A 25,781-nucleotide genomic window follows, 5' to 3' on the forward strand; every position below is an offset into this window, starting at 1 on the left:
CCCAAGGACAGGGTTCCCCTCCACATCTGCTCATGGGATATTGTTGCAAAGAACACAAAACAGCCCTTAGACGTTTTCAATTCATCAATGCCTCCCTTCCGGAACATTCTTGTAACATATTCATTCTTGGCTAATGCAATGAATAAAGCAAAATAGACCCTCTGATTTTTTTTTAATACCATGGGAATTTCTAGGTATAGCTTTTAAAAACACGATGTGATTCCATTTTTAAATATTTGTCTAAACCCTTTAATGTCACCTTCAATCCCCCTTCTCAGCATCCTTGTTGTAATGAGGTTGCTGGCCAGGTGTTTCTGTACCCAAATCCCCCTGGGCCTGCTTTTCAGGAGGAATAAAGCGCTTTGAGCGCCCCTCGACACTCCTTCCCCAGGATATCTGCAGTACGTCAACAGCTTTAAAGCAAAGACGAGCACAAGATGTGCCATTGAGTGCGGACTTCCTGGAGAGGATGGGTTTCCCAAGCGCCCCGTAGAAAACCTTCCCCGATTACCTGGTCCATCCCCCCCACCCCCGACCCCCATCACCACGCAGACAGCAGCCGAGCTGGGCAACGAGGCCATCGTCCGTTCCCCCGTGGACGTTTGACGTTAACCCCTTGGTCAACATTTGACTTCCGGTCCCTGCCTGTCCCTGAGGCTTTGCTTCACCTCCTACAAATGGGGCTGGGGGTGGACAGTGCGGTGTCCAGTTGGTGAAAGAGGGCAGCAAGGAAGAGCCAGCAGGCCCTGAGGCCCCGCCAACCGGACCCCAGGCAGTAGGCAAGCAGAGAGTTTGGAGGTGGCCTGTGAAGGTGGGTCGGTGTTTCGTTTCTGAGTAGCAGAGGGTGGTGCCTCCTTCACGCCAGGGGTGGGCAGAGGTGGGGGGCAGCCATGTCAGTCACCTGCCGTCCACGGAGTCACGTTCCTTCCTCCCTCTGGTTGGTCCAGTGTCACTGTTCACGGGATGGGTTCCTCCCTGGGTTTGCTTGAGTGAGGGGGCTGGAGGCGCTTGTATCTCATGGAATCCACCTACAAGCCCCACCCATCCAAACCTTTCCTGCTCACCTTCCTGTCCAGGTGTGGGTGGGAGTGCTTTACCAATGCAAGAATCCCTCATCTAGAACCTTTCCCCGACCCTGGACACTGGCCTCCTCTAGCACACTTCTACAGGGGCTCCATGACTTTGGGGACACCAAATGCCGGGGGACAGAATTCCTACTGAGTCTCGGCCATCCCCTGCAAGCTCTGGGCTCAGTGTCCAAATGCCAGAGGCCCCTGGCTGAAGAGCTTCTCTTGCTCAGGGATGTGGTTCTCTACAAAGCCTGCAAGCTGTGCTTTGAGTGACTGGGCTTCTCACTGGGGGGTGGGGGTGCTGACTGCCGACAGCTCCAGAGCGAGCCAGTCGGGCGCTGAGAACAGAGCCACAGGGCAAAGCCTCCTCCCAGATACCTCGTTGGTTCTCTGCCCCACACGGCCCTCCTCCAGCCCAGAGCTGGAAACTCAGGTTCTCATGGGCTGCCCAGCCTGGAAGAGCAAGAACATGAGAGAAACAGCCCTTCAAGAAGCCTCGTCATTCCCTCTGAGTGCGGTGCCCACACTCATCACCTGTCACATGGGTCACGTGGGCCACGGCCACCAGGAAATCCCACGGTCGTCATGCTCACATCCCACCTGCCACCCACAGGCCACATATTTAAAGGAGAAATGTCGTAGCTCTTTAGGTCCTGAGAAAAAATAGGACAAAGGTATCATGGGCTAAACTGTGTCCCCCCCCAAAAAGATCTGTCAAAGTCCTAACGTCCAGCACCTGTGAATGTGGTCTGATTTACAAATAGGGTGATTGCAGAGGGAATGAGTTAAGATGAGCTCATACTGGAGTGGGGGTGTGGGGTTAATCCAATGTGACTGGTGTCCTTGCAAGAAGAGGAGAGACACGGGGAGGAGACGGCCACGTGAAGACACAGGGGAGAAGCCACGTGACCACAGAGGCAGAAATTGGAGTGATGTATCTACAAGCCAAGGGATGCCAAGGACTGCCGGCAAACCACCAGGAGCCAGGAAGAGGCAAGGAAGGATTCTACCCTACAGGTTGCAGAGGGAGCACGGCCCTGCCGACACCTTGATCTCAGACTGCCAGCCCCCAGAACTGTGAGAGAACCAGCTTCTGTTACTTAAGCTGCCCGGTCTGTGGTCCTTGGTTATGGCTGCGCAGGAGAAGAGCAGAGTATTGAATACCTTTTGCTGCCTCCCTCTCCCCCCGCTCAGAAAATACCCTCCTCTGAGCGCGTGTCCTTCATTGGTCTTGACTCAGGCTGTGCCTGCATGAGACAAGCTCACGTGGCTCATTCAACTCCAAAGATGTTTCCAATCACCCAGATGTTTAGCCTGATATAGACTAAACAACAGGATGCTTGGCCAGACTCGTCCCACTTAAATCCTAATGTTTTGGCATCTCGGTCATCGCTGCAGGCGAGGCATCTACCCTTGAAGAAACCCACGTCCCTTGTCGGGATCAGATGCCGTCCCTGTGGTTGAGCAGAGCAGCCAGAATCTTCTGTCTTTGAGCTTTGCCTCGACCCCGCCAGGGTTGAATTTCTGTCTGCTAGGCATGAGGCAGCACACACCTTGGCCTGGGACACAATTCCAATGGCAGGTGCTGATTTTTGTTCTAATTCCTGATCATAAAATGAATCTGTGAGTCATCTTCCACAACAGCGTGGCAACAAAAAGGTCTAGCAAAAAAGATGGGCTCCCTTGACGGTCTGGACCCCAAGCCTCGACAGGAATTCAACATGCCCAGTTTGACTCTCCTGAAACTTGCTGGTGGGTTGACTTTAATTCTGATTTTAACTGGCTGGTCTGTGTTGATCAGCAGCCTGGATGTAGGTCAGTGCTGTCACGGGAAATGACCCAGAGCAGCAGAGCAGGCCACACTGCAGTACCAACAGCTGAAACTTCAGAAAGGCTAGGAGGCCGGGTCGTAAAGGTTTTCAGGGCTGTCCCGGCCCTGGTACCCACCGTAGACCAGTGGAGGAAATGGGTACATCCATACTTAGATCTACTTCACTTCGGGTCCTTGGGAGAATACAAATTCAAGAGACCCAGATCAACCCTGTGCACTGTTGGTGGGAATGTAAGTTGAGGCAACCTGTATAGAAAACAGTAACGGAGGTTCCTCCAAAAGTTTTAAATAGAACTGTCATAGGATCCAGCAGTTCCACGTCTGGGTATTTATCTGAAGGAAATGAAATCTCTGTCTCGAAGAGATATCTGCACCCCCATGTTCATTGTAGCATTTCGTACAGTATCCAAGAGATGGATACTAAGTGCCCATTGATGGATGAGTGGATAAAGAAAATGTGGTATATTTGTATACAGTTAAATGTCTTTCAGCCGTAAAAAGGAAGGAAATCCTGCCGGCGCAATGACACGGATAGACAGTGAGGACATGATGCTAAGTGAAATGAGCCAGAGAGAGAAAGACAAATACTATATGATTTCACTTACATGTGGAATCTAAAAAAAAAAAAAACTCATAGAAACAGAACAAATCGATGGTTGTCAGAGGTGTGGGTGGGGAAAATGGGTGAATGGATTCAAAAGGTACAAACTTCCAGTGATAAGATAAATGAATTCTGGGGATGTAATGTACAGCATGGTGACTATAAAGTCTAAGATTTCTTTAAAAAGAGAGAGAGAGGGAGTCAGATCAAAATCTGAAGACACACAAATCCTTTAGACAGTGAGAATACAAATACATTTAAACTTCTAGGAAACTATTTGATGCTTTTTGCCACCACTTAATTTAGATGACACTTACTCCAAGTTTATGTTCATGTGTTTAATGCCCCGTAAAACTACTTCTACTTAAAACATTGAACCACTGATTCTTTTTTACCCTTTTGCTCTGGTCAACACACAGATGGTTTTATAAACTAACCAGCATCTCAGAAACCTCAGTTGTGGGATTTTTTTCTGCCTCCGATAATTTATTCACTAACCATGTATGTGTTTTATTTTAAAAAATTAAAATGAGACAACGTTTCTGCAGGTCTCCAATTACACTGCCAGGAGCCTCCCCATCACACCATTCCCCCTGGACTCAGATGACCTAAGTAATTTGGGCTGCACTCGTGAGCTCATAATAGAGCACAAATGTCCAGTCAAAGGTCACCGCTGAGAATGGGAGTGGACAGCACTGGAGGATTCCATCACCCTGGACCGTCTCAAACTTGACATTTAATCTATGGAAATCAACCTCTTTGTGGGTGTCCAAATGGGCTCATAAATGTCACCACACACTGTAAAATGCCACAACATTTCCAAGGTCAAGACGAGGCTGGTGAACCCGGGTTCACGATGCTGAAATACATCACAGCAATGAACATCCAAACGGGCCTCGGTCTAAACGAGTGACCTCGGAAATGAAGCAAAACGTAATCGGGGGCTTCCCTGGTGGCGCAGTGGTTGAGGGTCCGCCTGCCGATGCAGGGGACGCGGGTTCGTGCCCCGGTCCGGGAAGATCCCACATGCCGCGGAGCGGCTGGGCCCGTGAGCCATGGCCGCTGAGCCTGCACGTCCGGAGCACAGCTCAGTCTAAGACAAAGTAGAAACTCCGGTGCTTGAATTTCAAGGAAATGACATGACCGAATGCAATAAAACTAGCGGAGAGCACAACTCTTGCTCTTACATGTTCAAACACACCCAGGTACCCACCCAATGGACACTGGACTGAGGGAAACCCCTGTGCAACAGCTCAGGAGGCCTAAATCCAACAGCATACAAGGAACTGACTCCTGCTGGTGGTCATGTGAATAAGCCCGGAAGCTGGTCCTTCCCAGCAGAGCCTTGCGATGGTCCCAGCCTGGGAGAGACCCCGACCCAGAGGACCCAGCTAGGCTGCACCTGGGCTCCTGACCCACAGAAGCTGGGAGATCACAAGTGCTGTTTTAAGCCACTAAGTTTGGGGTTAATTTGTTACGCAGAAGCAGATAACAAATACAGGCTATAATAGCAGATAAATAGCAAACCCACCCGACCACCCCATTTTCAGGAGAGCCTAGAGAATTCCCCAGAGGCTCCGCAGAGTGCCGGGATTAGGGGCCATTCCCTCAAGGCACACTGACATCACCAGTGTGCCGTAAGGAGCAGAGCCCTTTCGCAAGGAAATACCGTGAAATATCCTCCCGGAAGCTCTCCCTTAAAATCGCAGAAGCTGGATCAGCATTCCAGGTGACGCTTGTCGTTTTAAGTTTGGGGGGCAAAGCCAGAAAAATAATTCACAATACCTCTAGCTCCAACGACGATGTAAAAACAGTCCTCACAGGTCCACCAAGGGCCAGGTAGAGCTGCCCTTGCATCAGGGGGCTGGCTGAGGAGCCTGGCTCAGGAGTCAGGCTGACCTGCACTCCAAGCCGGCCACTCCCCTTTCAGACCCTGTGACCTTGGGCAGGTGGGTGGACCACTCAGAACCCTGCCCCCTCAGCTGCGAGATGAGGGTACAGATTCAGTCTCACGGTGGCGGGGGGGGGGTGGTGGTGAGTAAGGATTAACGGGGATTAGGGTGGAAAGGGGTTGGCAGAGGAGAGAGAGGAGGGAAATGTTTGTTCCATCCCTGGCGGCAAAAGTATAGACGTTTCAGAAACAGGGTGAAGATAAAGTATTTAAGACGTCTGGCCTGGCCAAGGGACTCAGCCAAGGGTGCTTGGTGCTACTTTTATTGCTGTGGTTGGTAATGAAAACAATTCGACTTCCATAAAGTGAGACTGTCCTCAGGCTTTTCAATTAAGTGTACAGCATTTACTCAGCACCTACCGTGTTTAAGAGCCGCCTGTTGCCAGGGCTCTAGAGCAAGCTGGGCGCTCCTTCAAAAACCCACAAATCAATTAAACTCTCCCCCATCCCCCCATGGGGGAAAAAAAAAAACTTTAATACCTTTCTGGAGCCATTCGTTCAAACTTTAAAAATGGAGCCCAGAAGAACTGTGGATTTTACGCTCGTTGCACGTAATTGCAGTACTAGCAGGCTACCCGACTGGGTTTTCGTTTCAGGACACGATCGTGGGGTTAATAGGCTGTGTTCTGCCTACTCTGGGGCATGACTCTGATTAGAGGAAATGCAGACCATGACTTCTGGTGAAGCCACAGCTTTTGGAACCCCAGGCATCAGAAGAGAGCGGCTTGCTTGTTCCCCAGAGGAATTAGGCACGAGTGTAAGTAAGCAACTGTTGTCTGTGTGTGTGTGCACGTGGTTGTGATTGATTGATTTGCTGTACAGGAAGCTCTCTTTTAATTAGGAAATAAATCTTGCTTCTCGATGTCTGACTGTAACGTTCCCACGGGGATACACGTAGAATGTTGATCTGGGCTCAACACAGGCTGCACGGTGGGCACAGAGGTGTGGATTGAAGCAGCCCCGGAGCCAGAGGCTGCAGAAGGGGTGCGGGGCCAGGGCTGAGCCAGGCTAGTGCCCCTTATAGGAAAAGAGAGGCTGGACAGCCACTGGGGCGGGGGGAGTGGATAAAATAAGGGCTTACATTTATTGCATTTATTGGATCTCTACTAAGCACCAGTGGACCCCACTTTTCGATGTCTGACTGCTGACACCTTTTAAGCCTCACCCCTCCCTCTCTCCCTCTGCCCACACCTGGGCACGCTTTTCACTATGCAACTCCAGCTCACCTTCCACTTTCTGCCAGCGGCCCTGCCTAAGAGCGACCTTCTCTGCCCCATCGCAGCCTCCACGCTATCAGGGCAACACACACCACTCGCGACAGCTCATCACCCAACAAGTCCGCCTTTATTTGTGTAATATTTTTACTAATATTTTACTCCTCTAAGAGCCTGACATTCCTGGCAGGCCAGGAATCATGTCCAGCTTTCCTCACCATTACACACACGGTATCTAGAACAATACACAGTGCATAATAGGTGCTGAATACTTGCTGAAAGAAGAAAGGCGCTGCTTGAGGTGGAGTCATAGCTGCTCAGACCTTGAAACATTCACAGCTGAATATAATCTTCACAGTATAAAACTCTAATAAAATTACAGGCACCTCAAAGGTCCAAATATAAAGATTTCCGAAAAACATGTGTGAAAGTTAGATGTTGAAACCCCTGGCAGTCGCTTTACGTGCCATTAGGAAAGTTCTCCTTGTTAGAGAGTGAAAACATTTTTACAAAATCCCTAATTACCCTTTGTCTTTTAGAGGTGATTTTTAGTGCCATATTTCAAATTCGACACCAGCTGTTTTGTTTTGTTTTGTTCAAGACTAAATAGAAAGCCTTCAGATTTGCCTCCTGTGACATGAGCCCGCACTTGGGCCAGGGACGTGCCACGGTGTCTGAGACACCTGTGATGGTTAATTTTGCTTGTTAACTTGACTAAGCCGCAGAGGTGCCCAGATTAAACATGATTTCTGAGTGTGTCTGTGCGGGTGTTTCAGGATGAGATGAGCATTTGTATCGGTGGACTTGGTAAAGCGGCTCGCCCTCCCCAATGTGGGTGGGCATCCTCCAACCCATCCAAGGGCCTGAATAGAACAAAAGGTGGAGGAATGAGGAACTCGCGCCTTTTCCTTCCAGCCTTGCTGCTCAACCTGGGACATCTTGCCTCACGGTCTCCTGCCCTTGGACTGGGATTTACACCATCTGCTAAACTCAAACTGGAGCTACATCACCAGCTTTCCTGGGTCTTCAGCTTGCAGGTGGCAGATATAGGACTTCTCAGCCCCCATAATTGTGTGAGCCAATTCTTCATAGTAAATCGATAGCTGATAGATAGATCTTCTATTAGTTCTGTTTCTCTGGAAACACAGCTAACTAATACAATACCAATCTTGGTTGCAATGGCATTAATGTGGGAGACCTTTACTTCTCATCCTTGGTTTCAGCAAGTTCCTGTTTCCCCACTCATTTTTGTAAAACAATTATACTGAAATATAGGACCACATTCAAACACTTGCACCAAAGAAAGCCAAGGGAGCTACCAATATGGTGCCGGGGCCCATCCTGATCTCGGGTGTGCAGGCTGTACCTCCACAGGACAGCTCAAGTTCATCTGCTGGCTGATATGGCAAGGGTTACCCTCCAACACACAAGGAAATGCACCAAGTGTAAGAAAAAGCATATACCATCGTAATTTCTCTGAAAATCGACTCTCTTGCGCTATCCTTTGTTTTCCCAGTTTCAACAGAGACGTGGGTGGAGAGACACAGTTAAAGTTCCTCTTCACTGCACAGAACACAGCATTCTGAGAAAAATGATGAATAGCAACTGGCCTAAGGCTCAAGGACCCTCTGAGGAGGGGTCACAAGCGGCAGAGCCAGCTCCTGTGTAAGGAGCAGTTGCCCCTCTGCTCAGACGGAGCCTCACCCTGGGGAACTCAGGGCCAGGAAAGCCAGACCTTCTAATCAGTCAAAGGAGTCTGAACAATCCGAATTTTATAATGTAAAGTTTCCCAAATTTTTACACTTAAAATTTTTTTTTGATTTTTCTAATGTTTAAATCACTGTTGAATACTAGGCAAGTTAAACCAAATACGCCAGCAGCCCCAGTTTACAATTTCTAAAATTAACTCCTACTTCCAACTGCTTTTCTGACATCTCCATTTGGATGTCTAAAAGGCATCTAACTTGACATTCAGAAATTAAATTCTTGATTCCAGCTGTCGCCTCCCCGCCCCCCCCCTCCATAAACCTCCACCCCTCCCCAGTGTTCCCATGAGACTCAGTGACCAGGGTATTCCCTGCCGCTGGGGATCTTGGTTTCCCCTGTCTCCCCCAACCCAGCAATCCTTCAGCATACGGGTCAGTGTAACTCTCTACTTCACCTCCGCCACCACCAGCATCTCTGTAAAAGAACAGGCCTGGAACACCATGATGTTCGCCTTTTGTGGCAGTGACAGTGATGGTAGACAGCATGGTCCATGACAGATGTTACTGTGGTCCATGCACACTGGCCTGGAAATGCTTCGTCCTGGGGGGGGGCGGGGGAACACGTGTCTTCTGTTCACATCTCATTGCCCAAAGCAAGTCACCCAATCGTGCTGAGCTTCAAGGGGCAAGGAGTCTTCATTACCGTTAATCATGTCTACTGCAGGGACTATAGCACCCCTACCCTTGCGAAGTTTTTATTTTTACAAGTCAAGAACATTTAAAATATGTATCAACAGTGCCACTATCTATTAAATGAGGGGTGCCCAAATCTGGCCTGCCACCTCTTTTATTAATAAAGTTTTATTGGCACACAGCTCCCTCATTCGTTTGCACATTGATAAAACGACTTTCCACATGGCAGAGCGGAGTCATTGCCACGGAGACTGTATGTCCTACAAAGCTGAAATATTTGCTATCCATCCTTTTAAGGAAAAGGTTTGCCTACCCCGGACTACACCATTTAGTATCACAATTATCTCATAAAAGAACAATTTAATGCTGAGAAAGAGAAGATGTCATCTCAGGATAGGGGCCCATCCTTAAATCAGATGTTGACGGAAAAGCTGTGATGGCTTCATTTTCTTCGTTTATGTACAAAGAGGGGAAACCTCATCAGAGGACTGGGGCTTTGGAAAACCAAAAGGCAATTTGTATCCTCTCCCCAAGAGGAGCTGTGAGATCCTGGAGGGATAGTGGGTAACTGAAAATGGGCACACAGTCTTCTTGTTTTCTGGAGATAACTCATCAATAAAAGCTGCTTCCTCTGCTTTAAAGAAAAAATGACATAAAAAGGAAGGAAGTACTGAGACACGCTACAACATGGAAGAACTTCAGAAACGTGATGCTGACTGAAAAAAGCCAGACACAGAAGGTCACCTATTGTATGGTCCCATTTTTCTGAAATGTCCAGATCAGGCAAATCCATAGACACAGAAGATTTGTGGCTACTGGGGGCTGGAGGAAGGGGGTCTGGGGATTGCCTGCTAATGGGCACAGGGTTTCCTTTTGGGGCAATGAAGAAGTTTTGGAACCAGATAGAGGTGATGGTTGCACGACATTGGGAATATACAAAACAACAATGAACTATACCCTGTAGGTGGTGCTTTTTGTGCAATGTGAATTTCAGCTCAATTTTTTTAAATGACCGGAAGTTTATTAAGTTGTCGATTCTGGGTAATGTGCATGAAATTATTCTTTTATATGTGCTTTCTACATCTGACATATATATGGAAACATATATTACCCGCTGCAGAGGGCAAGTCAAGTACGATCCGTCCTTGAGCTGTCAGTTTGCCGCGTCAGATCTCAACCATCCACGGTGGCCATCTGGTCATTACCTCTGTCAGCCATCACTACCCACGGACCTGATTAGCGGAATCTTTCCCGGCCTCAGGAAGACTGTTCTGCTGGGGTCAGAGATAAAAATAAACCCGCAGGATGCTGGGCCAAAGAGGCCAGACACAAAAGAGAACATGCTGTATGATTCCATTTACAAAAAGTGCAAAGACAGACAAACCGGATGGATGCTGAGAGAAGTCAGGATGGTGGGATCTTTTGGGGGCAGGGACGGAGTGGGGAGGTCGCATTCTAGGTCTCGGTCTGGATGCTGGTGACACAGGCATGTTCCATCGGTGAAAACGCACCCAGCTGAACATTTATGATGTGTGCGTGTTCCTGTATTATGCTAGACTTCAGTATTAAAAAGTTTAAAAGTAAATAATAAATGCAAAATTCCATTGGATACATTTAATTTCCTGCCAAACCATTGAAACACTGGCTCAGAGCTTGGCTTCAGGTGGCAAACCTCCAGACGGGCGAGTCTGTGGCTCCAGCCCTCCATATCCCGGGATGTGGGGTTCAGGTGCCATTTGAGAAAATCAACGCACAGGAGGTGGATCACGGTTGCTTATTACAACTTCTTTCTTGTGCAAACAGAACTGCCTTATCCCGGCTCAGGGTCCCCTCTGGAGACCAAGAGGGGAATACCTGCAATTTCTAACTTCAGCCCCACCCAGCACAGGGAGCAGAGGGTCCAAAGCTGCTCTTGTGGACACTGAGACATGCGAAAGGAAACAGAGGACTGGAGCGTTACCCACCCAGAGCAAACTGTTCTCAGGCTTAAGAGTCAGGAAAACAGGCGTGGAATTGCGGAGGGCAAACACTCCGCTAATGCTTTTCAGCAAGAATCCGAATGCGTTGGTCTGTTATCAAGCCCTTGGAGAAGCTTCTGGCGCCCACCTCCCCTCCGTGGGCTTGCTGACACTTAGGAGGGAGCCCAGGAAAGGCCCGTGCCCCCCAGAATGTCCTTTCAGAGCCCCTCTCAACCCCAGGCCAAGCCCAGCCAGGCCTTGCATACCTGACCCATTGAACAGGTCTTGCAGTTTCAGCCTGGACCCTGTCAGCATCCATGGCCAACAGCAGGCTGGAGATTACAGGAGCTAATCCTGTCCCTTCCCCTTAATACAGACGAGGTCAAGTCCCCACAGTGGGCACAGAGCCCAGTAGAGCCCATACCTCCAACGCCTGCCCCTGGGTGGGGGGCTGGGGAGGAGAGGGGAAGAGAGAGAAGAAAGAGACAGAGACTAAAAGAGACGGGGGAGGGAGAGGGCAAGAGACAGAAGCAGATAAAAGGTGCAGCGGGGAGGGGGTCGGGGGGCAGGGAGATGTACAAAGAACAGGAGGAAAGAGAGAAATGGAGAAGCAGAGGAGCGAAAAGGGAGGGAGGGGAGGGGAGGCCTTGCAGAGAGAGCACGTTTGTTTTCTTTTCTTTCCTTTTCTTTATTTTTCTTTCTCTGAAATTCCAGCGGGAGGGAAGTCTGCATTCCCAGGAAAGGGACCGCTCCCCAGAAGCCGCCAGTGTGCACTGGGCAACCAGCCCAGGAACGAGATGGCACGGGTTCAAATCCCAGCTCGGCCCCCTGGTGGCACAGTCCCTGGGGACGAGCTGCCTTCTGGGCGACCGTCCACCTGTGAGCTCCCGGGGAGCTGGGCGAGGGTGGCCGGCTGCATCTGTGCTGAGCGCCACCCAAGCCCGTTCTTCCAACACCAGCCTCCCATCCCAGGGACAGTCCCTGGTGACACCCATTGTCCAGGTCAGCATTTGTCCCAGACAGAAGCATCCCGGTCTGGTCACTTACTCTGTCGCCCTTGGTCACCAGCTGGGGCCAGCCTGGGTCCAAGCCCCACCTCCACCCCTTATTCCGTGTGACATGGACACCCCGACATGTGAGATCAGGGATCAGGGATTCCGGCCAGAGGCTGCGCTGAGGGTCAACGCTGACGAGGCAGGAAAAGCCCAGCCGTCTCAGCACTGCGGCCGCGGGTGCACTTACCTGCCCTGAGAGTCACAGGCCTCGTACCTGATGGGGCACCTCAGGAACCTGTCTTGACCGGGGTCCCCCAAAAGCAGAGCCCTTGAGGAGCACTTGGGAGCAGGGGTCTCAGGATGTGCAAGCAAGGAAGGGGCTCAGGAAGCAAGAACAGCAAGGGGGGGGGCGTGTTGATGGGAGGACCCTGGGCTTGATCCCCCTGGGGACCCGCTAAGGAGCTGCGAGGCCCAGGACGCTGGGCTCCTAACCAGCAGTCCCCCCTCCCCGTCCGGCTGAGGGAGGCCCAACTCCCCGCACTGCCGGCTGGGGCAGCTTGACGCTAAACGGGCTCCCCCAGGGGCCTCCAAGTCTTCAGGCCGAAGACCAAAGAAGCCCAGCTGAGATGGAAGCTCCAGCTGGAAGCGTGGGCACTCAGGTGGGCAGGCGGCTATGGGGGGGCAGCACCTCTGCACCCCCCGGGTGTAGAGAGGACTCTGGGGGTGCTCGGCTCTAACCTGCTGAGAGGAAGCCCCACGTGTCACCTGCAGTTACCTGGCACTCCAGGTGTGGCACCTGACGTCCAGCAAAGCTCAATAGTCAGCCGCCGCCCAGGGCTCTGGTTCAAAGCCCACGGCCTCCCACCATCGCGGAAAGCCACGTCCCCCTACTGGCTACGGCACCAGCTGACCCTCAGCACCAGCACCCCAGGGCGGCTCATGCCCGTGGCCTTGTGGCTGAATTGCACAAGCAAGGCCAGGAACAGGCTCAGCACAGGGCCAGCTAGGACACACCACCGAGATGGAGACCAGGTCCCCGTTCCTAGAAATGACCCTGGAACCAGCCAGGCTTCCCCGGAAAAAGCGGCTCTCCTGGGGGAGTCCTGCCCCTGCACGGGAGGGTGTTCAGAACGAGAGTCAGGCTTGGAATCTGCAGGTTACCCCCAGTCCCTGCCCAGGAGAAAAGAGCAAAAGCTCCTGGAGGAGACAGGGGAGCATCTGAGTGCAGTGGGAGCACCAGGCCCTGCTTCTCCTTCCAGGCAGGCACCCGCGAGGCAGATCTGCAGATCCCGCCACTTTACAGACGGGGAACTGAGACTTGGGGTGAGGAGCGCCCTCTGGGGCCCCCGTCAGGCAGCCAGAAAGTGACAGAGCTGTCATCTGTCTCCTGAGCACACAGGTGGCTCACAGGGAGAGAAGAGGCAGGGGGCCCATCCCCACGAAGGGCTCAGCCCTGAGCTCAGAGTCCAGAAGCTGCGGGGGGCCGGGGGGGAACTGCTGGGCCCGAGCTGAGCTGCTTTCATCACTAGAGACCAGAGCCTTCCCCTGAGAAGTCGGAGCCCCGAAAGGGCAGCTGAGTCCAATGTCGAGGGTCCCCGATCCTCGGCGTATCAGCCAGGAGCAGGGGCAGCCCCCCTGGGGGCTCCGAGTCCCAGCTTCCTGACTACAAAACGGGGGCACATAGCTCCGCTCAGAGAACGCGAGGAGACCCGCTGGGGTGACATGCAGGAGGGGCTCTTTTGAGGGGCGAGCAGCTGTCACCAGGTCACCCTTGGAGACACTCCCCGACACCGGGCAGGCCAGCTTCCTGCAAAGCAGAGCAATGAGCCCGACTCTCCCTGGGTCCCCCAGACACTCACCTCCCGCACTCTCCTCACATCCCCCAGAGGCGCCTCAAACCCCCAGCCGTGGGCCGCGGGGCGTCCATCCACCCTGTCAGGGGTCAGCCAGCCTGCCTCGTGCTGGGATGCACTTCCTGCTTCCCGGTGACAGTGGGGGCCTGACATTTAAGGCCGAGGATGTCTCTGAACTGGGCCTCTACAAATAGCAGTCACTTCTGAATCCATTCCTCTAAAAGGTCACCAGCCAGACACCCGCGGAAAACACAGCCATTGCCACCACCCACCCAGTGGCCCCTGCCGTCCGTTGTCTCTCCCCCCCGCCCACCGTCTCCTCCCCCATCTGCCTAGCTTGCAGAGCCCGGCGCAGGCAAGAGGGCACCAGCCAGGGCCGCTAGCTGTCAGGACCGTCACCTGTGACCCTTCCGGCTCCTGGCACCCCCTACACCCACCTCGGGAGGCAGCAGCAGGAGGGGCCTGTGCCTCACCTGGGGACCAGGAGGCCCCTGGGCTCAGCACCCTCCCCTGCTGCCTGGGGTCCACAGGATGGGCTTCCCTGAGAGGCACTTTCCCTGCCCCTGGAGAGGCCAAGGACCCTGGGCCAGGTGACAGTCCCCACCCTGGGGAGGAAACGCTGTGAAAGCACGGCAAGTGCAGACCCCTCCTAGCTGGGCCCTGCTCACACTCCGTTACCTCCTCCCTTTGACACAGAGATGGAAGAGGGGCTGTCACAAGCCCGGCTCCATCCCCCGGCAGTCTGTGAGCCCCACTGCCCAGCCACCCGGTGCAATTGCAGGGCCCGGGGCTGGGAGGCGGGACTGCCACTGTCACTGCCACCCTGTGCTTGGGAAGGAGGGAGGGAGGGAGGGAGGGAGGGAGAGGGGGAGGGAAGGAAGGAGGGAGGGAGGGAAGGAAGGAGGGAGGGAGAGGGGGAGGGAGGGAGAGGGGGAGGGAGGGAAGGAAGGAGGGAGGGAAGGAGGGAGGGAGGGAAGGAAGGAGGGAGGGAAGGAGGGAGGGAGGGAAGGAAGGAGGGAAGGAGGGAGGGAAGGAAGGAGGGAAGGAGGGAGGGAGGGAAGGAAGGAGGGAGGGAGAGGGGGAGGGAGGGAAGGAAGGAGGGAGGGAGGGAGGGAGGGAAGGAAGGAGGGAAGGAGGGAGGGAGGGAAGGAAGGAGGGAGGGAGAGGGGGAGGGAGGGAAGGAAGGAGGGAGGGAAGGAGGGAGGGAAGGAAGGAGTGAGGGAGGGAGGGAGGGAGGGAAGGAAGGAGGGAAGGAGGGAGGGAGGGAAGGAAGGAGGGAGGGAGGGAGGGAAGGAGGGAGAGAGTCAGGGAGGGAGGGCGGGCATCTAAGACAAAGTGTCACGGCCAGCCCCCACCCGCCAGAAGGAGGAAAGTTCTTCTCCCAGACACGGGATAGGACAGTCCAAATATAAAGATCAGCCTCTTTCCCTGGGGAGGGAAAGCCAAGGGCTCCTTCCATGATCATCACCGCTTTTTGTTTTTCTTGGATGAGAAAACGGACTGGAGCCTGGCCACAGCTGACAGCTGTGCCTCCCCCTCCCCCAGACACCCTGTGACACCTCCAGGCTGAGTGCACACCGGTGTCCGCTCATTCATTTGTTCATTCTTTGGCTCATCAGCACGCACTTGTCTGAGCACCTGCTCTGTGCCAGTGATGCACTGAGCCAGGCCGCCAGGTGTCCCAGCCCCTTGGGGCTGATGGTCTCATCAATACGTCACCCAACAGCCCCAGACCCAGAGAGAAGCTGGGACCAGCGTTCTGAGGCACCCAAGAAAGTCGCGGTGAAGCTGAGAATTTGGCCAGGAGTGAGGGACTGGGGCAGAGGGAGGGGGTAGAGGTTGGGCACGCAGAAAGGAGCTGGGGCCGGGGCGGGCGCTCCAGAGAGGTGGGGGGCTGGCACAGCATCACAGCCTCCACCCCTGCTGGCTCCCGTCCCCACTGCCCAGAGACAGACCACGGAGCACCCACCTGCGGGCAGGCACAGAGTCCACACCCAGCGGGTGCAGGAGGCCTGCTTCCTTGGCGGCTAGCTTTAGGCAAGGGCTTGGCATCTCTGTGCCTCAGTTTCCCCCTCAGTGGAGCTGCAGGGCCTCACACACCCAGGTCTGCTGACCCTGAATTCCTTCTTTGTAGGACACCACTCTCTCTGTGGAACTCAAGTCTCTGATTTGCCCAGAGGGAATTCACTAGCTCTGGAAATGTCTGCTTTTTATGCAAACCATGCTGGAGTCCCAGTCAAGGTGGGAGGGTCAGGGAGCCAGGGGGGTCAGCATCCCCTAGGGGTCAGGAGCTGCCTCTGGGGCCAAATTCTGAGACTAGACTCCTGATTCACCCCTTTTGTGCTGTGTGGCCTTCAGCAAATTACTTAACCTCTCTGGGCCTCCATTTTCCTGAGAAATGGGAATAATAATAATAATAGTAATACATACTTCATGGGGTTACTTTGGAGATTGAAAGGGTTAATGACACATGGTCATCACAACATGTCAGTAACTATTGGGTTCCTGAGGGTGGGGCTCTTCAGAGGGGGGCAATGCACCCTGACTTTCTGGAGCGGACAGTGGGCAAACACTTATCAACAAGATCTGACCATTCAGCCATCCACTTGCCTGCATTCCAGAAACTACTTTTGGTCAAGCATCCTGCTAAGAGCTCACTTTAGCAACATTTCCTCAGTTAATTTATGTCTAACTGTGCTTTTACCTGAAAGTCTTAATTTTTTTATGGTTTTCTTTTCAAATTATGAAAAGCGATGCACACTCGCCTTTGGGAGAAAAATGAGTAAAGTATAAAACGCAGAGAGATGAACAACGATCCCTCCACCCCAGTTGGCGCAGAGCCGGGGTGGAGTCTTCCCTCTCCAGATGTGACTCTCAGAGACTGGGATGTGCCCCAGCTTCCCGGCTACACACCACCATCCGCGACGTCGGGCTTCCTAGAGCCGTCCAAAGTGACTGTCCTGGGAGGAACCCAGGCCCCGGCACTCATTCACTCCTTCACACCTGGAAAACCTCGACCTGCCATTTCTTCAGTCTCTGGTTCGTTCAACTAGCTAAGGCCATCAGACCTGGGTCTGAATCCTGTGACCCTGTGACCTGGCCCCCTTCCTCATCCGTAAAATGGGACCCGCTGAAAGGATCCCATAAGGTAAACCCTGCAAAGCCCTAGACACAGCTCCTGGCATACAGTAAGTGCTCAATAAACAGCAAAAATAAATGTTACTGCTGGTGGGGGTGATGATGGGACAGGGGAGTGTTATCAAGGCAAACCACCACCCTGGGCCCCAGAGGCTCGAGCCCCCCTGAAAACTGGGGGAAGGGTACCAGAGGGCACTCGCGGGCAGGGAGCTGGGCGTTCATCCTCCACTCCCACTGCCTCGGCTGGGGCCTGCTCTAGGGGGACATTACCTCCCTGGCACTTGAGCCTGGACTGGAATGGTAAGCGCCGAGAGGAAGTGGGCAGGACACTGACGCCACCGAGTGCGGGATCTGTGCTTGGTGGTCTCCCGGGAGACCCTGCCCCACTGAGCCCGGGCAGCATGCGCATCTACGAAAGTGGGGCTTACGGTAGCGACCACCTCTCAGGGCTGCTGTGCAGAGTCAGTGGGAGAAGAGCCTGGCACATAGTAAACATTCATACACATTTCGTCTGTGTGAACGTGTGAATTTTTTTCCGTTCAAATCCAAGGGAAAAAATGCTGCTCATCAAAGCAGCGCTCAGAGGTTCCTCCCTCTCGTCATCCCTCCCCAGGAGAGGGACTGTCAGCCAGGGGTTAAAGAGCAGCCTTGTCGGCTGTCACTCGGGACAGCTGGCAAGGAGAAGGAAAAGCAGCAAAAGTGGGAAGAAGGAACGCCCCCAGGTCGCAGGCGGGGAATGCACGTGCCCACGCCGCCCCCTTCTGGGCAGATGTGGAGTTACAGGAGCGGAGGTGCGGGCCGCGGGGACTTAGGCGCCCAGGTTCGCCGCTGCCGGGGTCCCTGCGGAGAGAGGCGCTGAGCTGGGGTCCTCCCCTCCCCCCGCATGAGCGTGGCGTGACACGTCTCCCCTGCGGAGCACTGGGGTCTCTTTAAGGCCACCTAACGCCTTAAAGAAGAGAGGTTGGGAGCTGACAGGCTGGGGAGCTGTGATGGAGGGGATCCAGGCAAAGGACCGCCCCAAACCAGAGAGGCGAGTAGGGTGGCACCCGGGTCAAAACGGCCCCGCTGGTGGCCATGGGAAATGCCAACATCCATCCTTTCATGTTAACTGGCCTCAGGGGGCTGCTCCCCCAAGGCCGAGAGTGGGGCAAATGGGGTGCAAATTTTAATGGGACACTCCCAAAAAGCAGTGTTCAAGATAAATACTATTTTAAAAATTCAAAATTTCCATGATGAACAAAACGTGGAAATTTTTAAGTGAAGACAGGATCAGTATTACTGAGTTTTCCCTTTGCCACAGGCTCCAATATGGCTCAGCACAACCCTGTTACTTATCCTTCTTTAAAGCTTTGATATTTTGTTGATCATGGATTTTCGCATTAATTCTGATTTTTTGCAAATCGCATGAAAACATCATTTATCTTGTTTACTGATTCTGGCGTCCCCTTAAATTTTGCACCACAGGGGAGTGTTGCACTTGCCTCACCGTAGTCCTGGCCCTGCTTGGCCCTCGCCCGACTCCTGGGCCCTGGGGCCCCTCTCCTTGGACTCTGCAGGCCAGCAGAGCTGGTGGAGTCCCATTGTGGCTTCTCACCATCTGTGCCACTTGGGGTAAGTTACTTAACCTCTCTGGCCCTCAGCTTCCTCATCTGCCACATGGGATCACAGTTTTTTCCGCCACACAGGTGGCTGGGAGGACTGAATGAGCTACCCGTGCATTGAAGCAATGAGCCTCGAGCCAGCACCTTTGCCAAAGCCTGTGACAGCCTTTGTTTTTACAGTACACGATTCAGAACCTAGCAATGGTTTAGAGGGATGTGTGCGTGTAGCCCATTAGCAGAAGGAACAACGTTCCACTTGCCAAGGATGCTTACGGAGAAGGCAAAGCCTGGGGCAGAACATCCCTGTTTCTCCTGACAGGTCACTGAACATCCATCCCTTCTGAACACCTGTCCCTTCTGAATCCCTGATACCTGGCCCTGGGGAGCGGGAGTCCCGAAGACCCGAATGCCACCCCCAGCTCCACCCTCCCTCACTGGGACCCCTGGGACAGTGACTTTCACTCTTATACCCTTGGTTTCCTCCTCTGTCCAATGGGAATGCTGGTCGTGTCCCATAAGGTCCCAGGAACAAGTGCTTGAAGAGTCCCTGGCAGCACCAGGACAGCTCTCAGTACATACTAGCTAATATTATCTTTAGTAGTAGAATCATAATTGACAGTGATGGATGAGAGCATGGGGTCAGGGCAGGCCTATGGCCTTGGACATGTGACCTCACATCTCCCAGCTTCGATTGCCTGGTCTGTGAAATGGGGTGATGACTATGACCACGTGACACGTTCATTGGGGGGATTAAGTGAGATGAGGCACGTAGAAAGCTGTGCCCCCGGCCTGGCCCTTGGAGGGGCTTCCCTGCCACCCCACCGTCCACAGGAGGAGAACATCCCCAGGGGAACTGGTGGGAGAACTGAGGTCCAGGCCTCTCTCCTCCTCAGTGGCTCAGTTCCCCCACCCCCAACCCCCGGTACCCCAGGCACCACCTCACCATTCAAACATGAGGTTCACCCCATTTTTTACATGGTCAGCTGTCATTTCATGCGATTTCTGGCAACAGGAGCCAACCTCATGGGACTCCCCACATACTCTCGGTGGTTTATGATCCCTACAGATGGAATGATAGCTTTATCATGTATAATTGGCCATATATAAGCCCACATTTTATTTTTATTCATCATTATTGCTAATTATATGGGCAAACCCTTGTCACTTAAGGGAGCATATAAACAATATCTCAATCATTTGTGCAGAGCTGATTTCCAAACAAAAGAGAGTCAATGGGCCCATCTGGCCCAGGAGAGATTTTATATACCTATATTATACAAACAGACGCACGTTTATTTATATATATGTATATATATACCCACATAAATACATATATGTATATGTGCATATACATACACATCTATAGATACATATATTTATATTTTTTCCCACCACCTCCAGTCCCCCAGGATTTGAGAGTATATTTTCATAGGAAGATTGTGAAGGGCAGTTTGATGTGTCAACTTGGCTAGGCTACAGTTATTCAATCAAACAATAAGTTAGGTGTTGCTGGTAAGGTACTTTGTAGATGTGATTACAGTCCACAATCAGTTGACTTGAAGTTAGGGAGGCTGCCCTAGATGGGCTGGTGGGCCTGGTCCAATCAGTGGAAGGGCCTTAAGAGCACGGCTGGGGCTCCCTGGCAAAGAGGAAATTCTGCCCGTGGACGGCAGCCTGAGTCCGTGCCCGGTAGTTCCAGCCCTTCCTGAAGGCCCATCCCACGGATTCCAGGCCTGCCCAGCCAGCCCCACAGTCACCTAAACCAACTCCTTTTCCTGATATTTACCTACAGCTGGTTTATTCTCTGGTTAAACCCTGGCTGAGACAAGGACCCTGGAGAATGACAGCCCACAAAGCAGGCCAAGTGCTCCTGAGCTAAGATCTGGTACAAACATGTCAAATGGAATTGTTTCTTTCCATGCCATCTCAAAGAACCCAAGAAAGTATAACCTCTCACGGCCTAGCCCCAAACTGGGGCAGGGTCATTGCCGCTACATCCTACAGGTCAGAGCAGATCGCGGCCAGCCTGGATTCAAGGGAGGGAAAACAGACCCCATCCATATGGGAGGAGTGGCGGGCACATACGGGAACGGGGGACGTTGTGGGCAGCGCTTGGAGGCTGCATGATGGCCCCCAAAGATGTGCAGCTCCTAATCCGAGAACCTGGGACTACGTGCCCTTAGAGGGCAAAAGGGACTTTGCAGGTGTGATTAAGTTAAGCATCTTAAAATGGAGAGACTATCCTGGATTATCCAGCTGGCCCTAAATGGGGAGGGTGAGGGGAGTGGGGAAGGAACGAGGGGGCAAGGGAGGGAGAAACAGGCCTCACACCCCCCTTGCCCAGTTCCCCCTCCTCATTTCAGCTTAGAGCTCTCTGTTCCCCAGACCCTCTTCTCCGCGGAATGGGGAAGCTCGCGTCCCTCCCCCAGGGCCTGGCTCACCCGGTTCCCAGAGCCCTTCCTCCCCCACCCTCTCCTCCCCACCTCCCTGAACCCTGAAAACCCGGTCTCTCTATTTACCCCTGGGGCAAGTCCCCCTTCCCCTCTGGAGAGAGAGAATGAACGCCTCTCACCTCCTTTCTGATTCTCTTTATTCTCATGAGCACAGGGGAGCCTGAGAGAGCACCAACTCTGGGGTCGGCCTAGAGTGGGATCCCAGGACACACTAGTCGTGTGGCCACGAGCAGGAAGTGGTGCATCTGAGCCTTGGTTTGCCTTCTCCAAGGCCATCGCCCCCTTGTCCACATGCCGTGTGTGAGTGCACGTGTGTGTTGGGGTGGAGAGTGTTATACAAGGTGACGCGTGGTATGCACCTGGCAGGGGATGAGCAGTGGGTGTCCCACGTGGGACGTGTCCAGAACCTTCTCTAAAGGTAGCCCTTCCCCGTGACCCCACTCTCAGGACCGGGAAGTTTGCTCAGGCCTTCAAGCTAGGACTCATCTCACACTCCAAACCCAATCGGGCCACAAATCCTGATCAGTTCTATCTCAAGTCTCTCCAGAATCCAGCCACTTCCCACCACCTCCCGGGGCCCTGGCCAGGGTCACCGTCATTGCTCACCTGAATGCCTGCAGCCCCTAATCAGCCCCCCACCGTCCCTCCACCTTGCAGCCAGAGTGAGCCGTGTGTGCGTGTGTGTGTGCGCGTGTGTGCGACAAATACACAGACTATAAAATGTACCATCTTACCCATCTTTAAGTGCACAGTTCAGTGGCATTAACCACATCCATGTTGTTGAACAACCATCACCAGCATCCATCTCCAAACAGTAACTCCCCATTCCCCCCTCCACCCAGCCCCTGGCAACCACCAATCTACTTTCTGTCTTTTTGAATTTGAGTCCTATAAGCGGAATCATACAGTATTTGTCTTTTTGTGGCTGGCTTATTTTACTTAATGTAGTGTTCTCAAGGTTCATCCACCTCGTAGAGGGTGTCAGAATGACATTCTTTTTTATGGCTGAATAGTATTCCGTTGTGTGGATGGACCACATTTGGTTTACCCGTCCATCCATCGACAGACACTTGGGTTGCTTCACCTTTTGGCCGTTGTGAATAATGCTACTGTGAACATGGGTGTACAAATATCTGTTCGAGTTCCTGATTTCAATTCTTTGGGATATATACCCAGAAGTGAAAATTCTGAATCATATAGTAATTCCATGCTTAACTCTTTGAGGAACCACCAGGCTGCTGTCCACTAGCCACACCATTTTCCATCCCCACCAGCAACACACGAGGGTTCCAATTTCTTCACATCCTCACCGACACTTGTTATTCTCCATTTAGGGGATGACAGTCATCTAGTGGGTGTAAGGTGGTCGGAGGGGGATTTTACAGGAGCAAATCCTACCATGTCTCTCCCCTGCCCAAAGCACCCAATGGCTCCCTTCGCTCTGTGAATAACATCTTTCCACACACACAGGATCCTCCACAACCCGGCCCCCGCCCCCTTCCTGACTGCTTCCCCGCCCCCCGCCGCTCTTCCCCTCGCACTCTCTGTTCCAGCCTCACTCACCCCCTTCCTGTTCCTCAGAAACGGCCAGTTCCCACCTTAGGGTCTTTGCATCTGCTGCTCTCCTTCCTGGAAACTGCTCCCTGAGACACAGATGGCACTGCCTGGGTTGATGCACTTGAGAGCCTTGAATAGAAAGAGAGCGAAATCGTGTTTCCATGGTAGGAAGTCTGTGGATAACACCTAAAACTGCAAGATCAGGAGAAGCCGTCCAAGCTTATGATTTAGATGCAACGAGGAAATTCCCTGAAATAATCAGGTAAAACTGCTGGATGGAATTTCCCCGATCAGGTGAGCACTATGGATACTGCCTTTTTCATCCTAACGAACTTTATGGCACTATTTGGCTCTAAGTGTAGCAATTACTTCGATTAAAATATAAATTAAGAGGGCTTCCCTGGTGGCACAGTGGTTGAGAGTCCGCCTGCCGATGCAGGGGACACGGGTTCGTGCCCCGGTCCGGGAAGATCCCACATGTCGTGGAGTGGCTGGGCCCGTGAGCCATGGCCGCTGAGCCTGCGCGTCCAGAGCCTGTGCTCCACAACGGGAGAGGCCACAACAGTGAGAGGCCTGTATACAGAAAAAAAAAAAAAAAAATATATATATATATATATATATATACATATATATATATAAAAATGAAGAAATAAGACTTAGTCCCATTTGGTTCTAAACAGCTATCTTATTTAAACACTGCCCAGCACTCAATAATTTGTGGAATAAATGAACAAATGTTCCATTCCCAGCCCTCCTCCCACCTTGGCTGCAGTGTAGGGGGAATAGAATTCTGGGGTTCATCCCCCTCTGTCTTCTGTGCTCTCCCCCGTCTGGTGTTGGGGCAGGAGGGGGTCCGCTCCATATCTCTTGTCTGATGCCAGCTGGTGGCATCTTGCCACATCCCTCCAACACCTGTCCCTGTGCCCCATGCTGCAGGGATCCTTGTAGGTGAAACCCCCAACTTCGTTGCTTTTCCATGACCTGGTCCTGGGGGGTACAGGACGGGTGGGCTCCGTCCCCCACAGCTGTCAGGGCATGGAGCTTGAAGGGGGGACGGGCGTGCTGATCACACCGGCAGTTTCTCTCCAACACTTTCGCCTCAACACAGGACCAGGGCTGAGTAAATACCCAGCTGGGAAGAGAAGTCGGTCTCCCATTGTGCAGACAGGTCCCCCTCCCCTGCCCATGTACTTCGCCTCGTCTCCCTCTTTTGATCTGGAGAAGAAGACCTGCCAAGACCGAGTCCCTCAGAAAAGGAGGAAGTGCCCTGAGTCATCAGATGTCCTCACAAGTATTTTACTTCTAACAGCAAAGTTGTGTTAGAGAAAGACGTATCTTAAAAGGGGGGAAGGGTGCCAATAAATGCTACTTTGGGAGGCTTCCCTTGATGTTATCAAGAGAGGAGAAAGAAACCCCGCTGATTTGGTCATTATCAGGAAAGTGTCTTCACAAAGGAGATAACAGTTCTCATTGTAAACAAGTGTCACAGGCAGAATCCTAAGATGACCCACAACCCTGCCCCTGGGGTCCACACCTTGTGTGGTTCCTTCCCTGGAATGTGCGCAGAACTGTGACCCTCTTCTAACTGACAGAGTATGGCAAAGGTGAAGGGATTTCAAGAAAATGCAAGAACCTGACAGAGCTGGGAAGCAGATCCCACCTTAGCCAGGTCTCCAGATGAGACATTTCGTCTCAGCCTTGTGAGATACGAGAAGAGAAGCCAGTTAAGCTGTACCCAGACTTCTGACCAAAGAACTGTGAGATCATAGATGTGTGCTGTTTTAAGGCACTAATTTTGTGCTACTTTGTTACACAACAATAGAAAACTAACAGAATGAGTCTATTTAGATCATTTTAAAATGCAATAAAGCAAATGATTGCCCTAAGAAGACCACCTGTTTACACCTACCGGCCAGAAGGGGAAAACTGTCCAAACATCACACAAATGTACCTTACAATAGAATATAGAGTAAGAGCCTTGCGGAGGGAATTTGAAAAGTGCTGTGTCTCATACAACTAGATGGGAGTGAAGATGCTGAGCCCTGGAGAATGTTGGACCCTCAAAGGCCTGGGTGGAAGACACCCCAGTGGAACGTTGGCATAAGACTGATCCATGTTCAAATCAATAAAATTAGAAATGAAAAAGGAGAAGTTACAACGGACACCACAGAAATACAAAGCATCATAAGAGACTACTTACAAGCAACTCTATGCCAATAAAATGGACAACCTGGAAGAAATGGACAAATTCTTAGAAAGGTATAACCTTCCAAGACTGAACCAGGAAGAAATAGAAAATATGAACAGACCAATCACAAGTAATGAAATTGAAACTGTGATTTAAAATCTTCCAACAAACAAAAGTCCAGGACCAGATGGCTTCACAGGTAAATTCTATCAAATATTTAGAGAAGAGCTAAACCCATCCTTCTCAAACTCTTCCAAAAAATTGCAGAGGAAAGAACACTCCCAAACTCATTCTATGAGGCCACCATCACCCTGATACCAAAACCAGACAAAGATACTTCAAAAAAAGAAAATTACAGACCAATATCACTCATGAATATAGATGCAAAAATCCTCAACAAAGTACTAGCAAACAGAATCCAACAACAATTAAAAGGATTATACACCATGATCAAGTGGGATTTATCCCAGGGATGCAAGGATTCTTCAATACACGCAAATCAGTCAATGTGATACACCATGTTAACAAATTGAAGAAGAAAAACCATATGATCATCTCAATAGATTCAAAAAAACCTTTTGACAAAATTCAACACCCATTTATGATAAAAACTCTCCAGAAAGTGGGCACAGAGGGGACCTACCTCAACATAATAAAGGCCATATATGACAAACCCACAGCAAACATCATTCTCAATGGTGAAAAACTGAAAGCATTTCCTCTAAGATCAGGAAAAAGACAAGGATGTCCACTCTCGTCACTATTATTCAACATAGCTTTGGAAGTCCTAGCCACGGCAACCAGAAAAGAAAAAGAAATAAAAGGAATACAAATTGGAAAAGAAGAAGTAAAACTGTCACTGTTTGCAGGTGACATGATACTAGAGAATCCTAAAGATGCCACCAGAATACTACTAGAGCTAATCAATGAATCTGGTAAAGTAGCAGGATAGAAAATTAATACACAGGAATC

General features: G+C 51.8%; 1 long non-coding RNA gene across 1 annotated transcript; it reads right to left on the reverse strand.

Annotated features, from left to right (window-relative positions):
* Positions 1 to 155: 155 nt before the first annotated feature.
* Positions 156 to 14,698, reverse strand: LOC149747520 (uncharacterized). Its single transcript, XR_016387951.1, has 2 exons — positions 10,178 to 14,698; positions 156 to 9,697 (listed from the first exon to the last, which is right to left on the reverse strand). It is a non-coding gene; the product is annotated as an uncharacterized LOC149747520 (long non-coding RNA).
* Positions 14,699 to 25,781: the final 11,083 nt, after the last annotated feature.

The sequence above is a fragment of the Delphinapterus leucas genome, chromosome 15 (assembly GCF_059928025.1).
Source record: "Delphinapterus leucas isolate spDelLeu-1000000601 "Yukka" chromosome 15, BTC_Dleu_Yukka2, whole genome shotgun sequence".
NCBI lineage: Eukaryota > Metazoa > Chordata > Mammalia > Artiodactyla > Monodontidae > Delphinapterus > Delphinapterus leucas.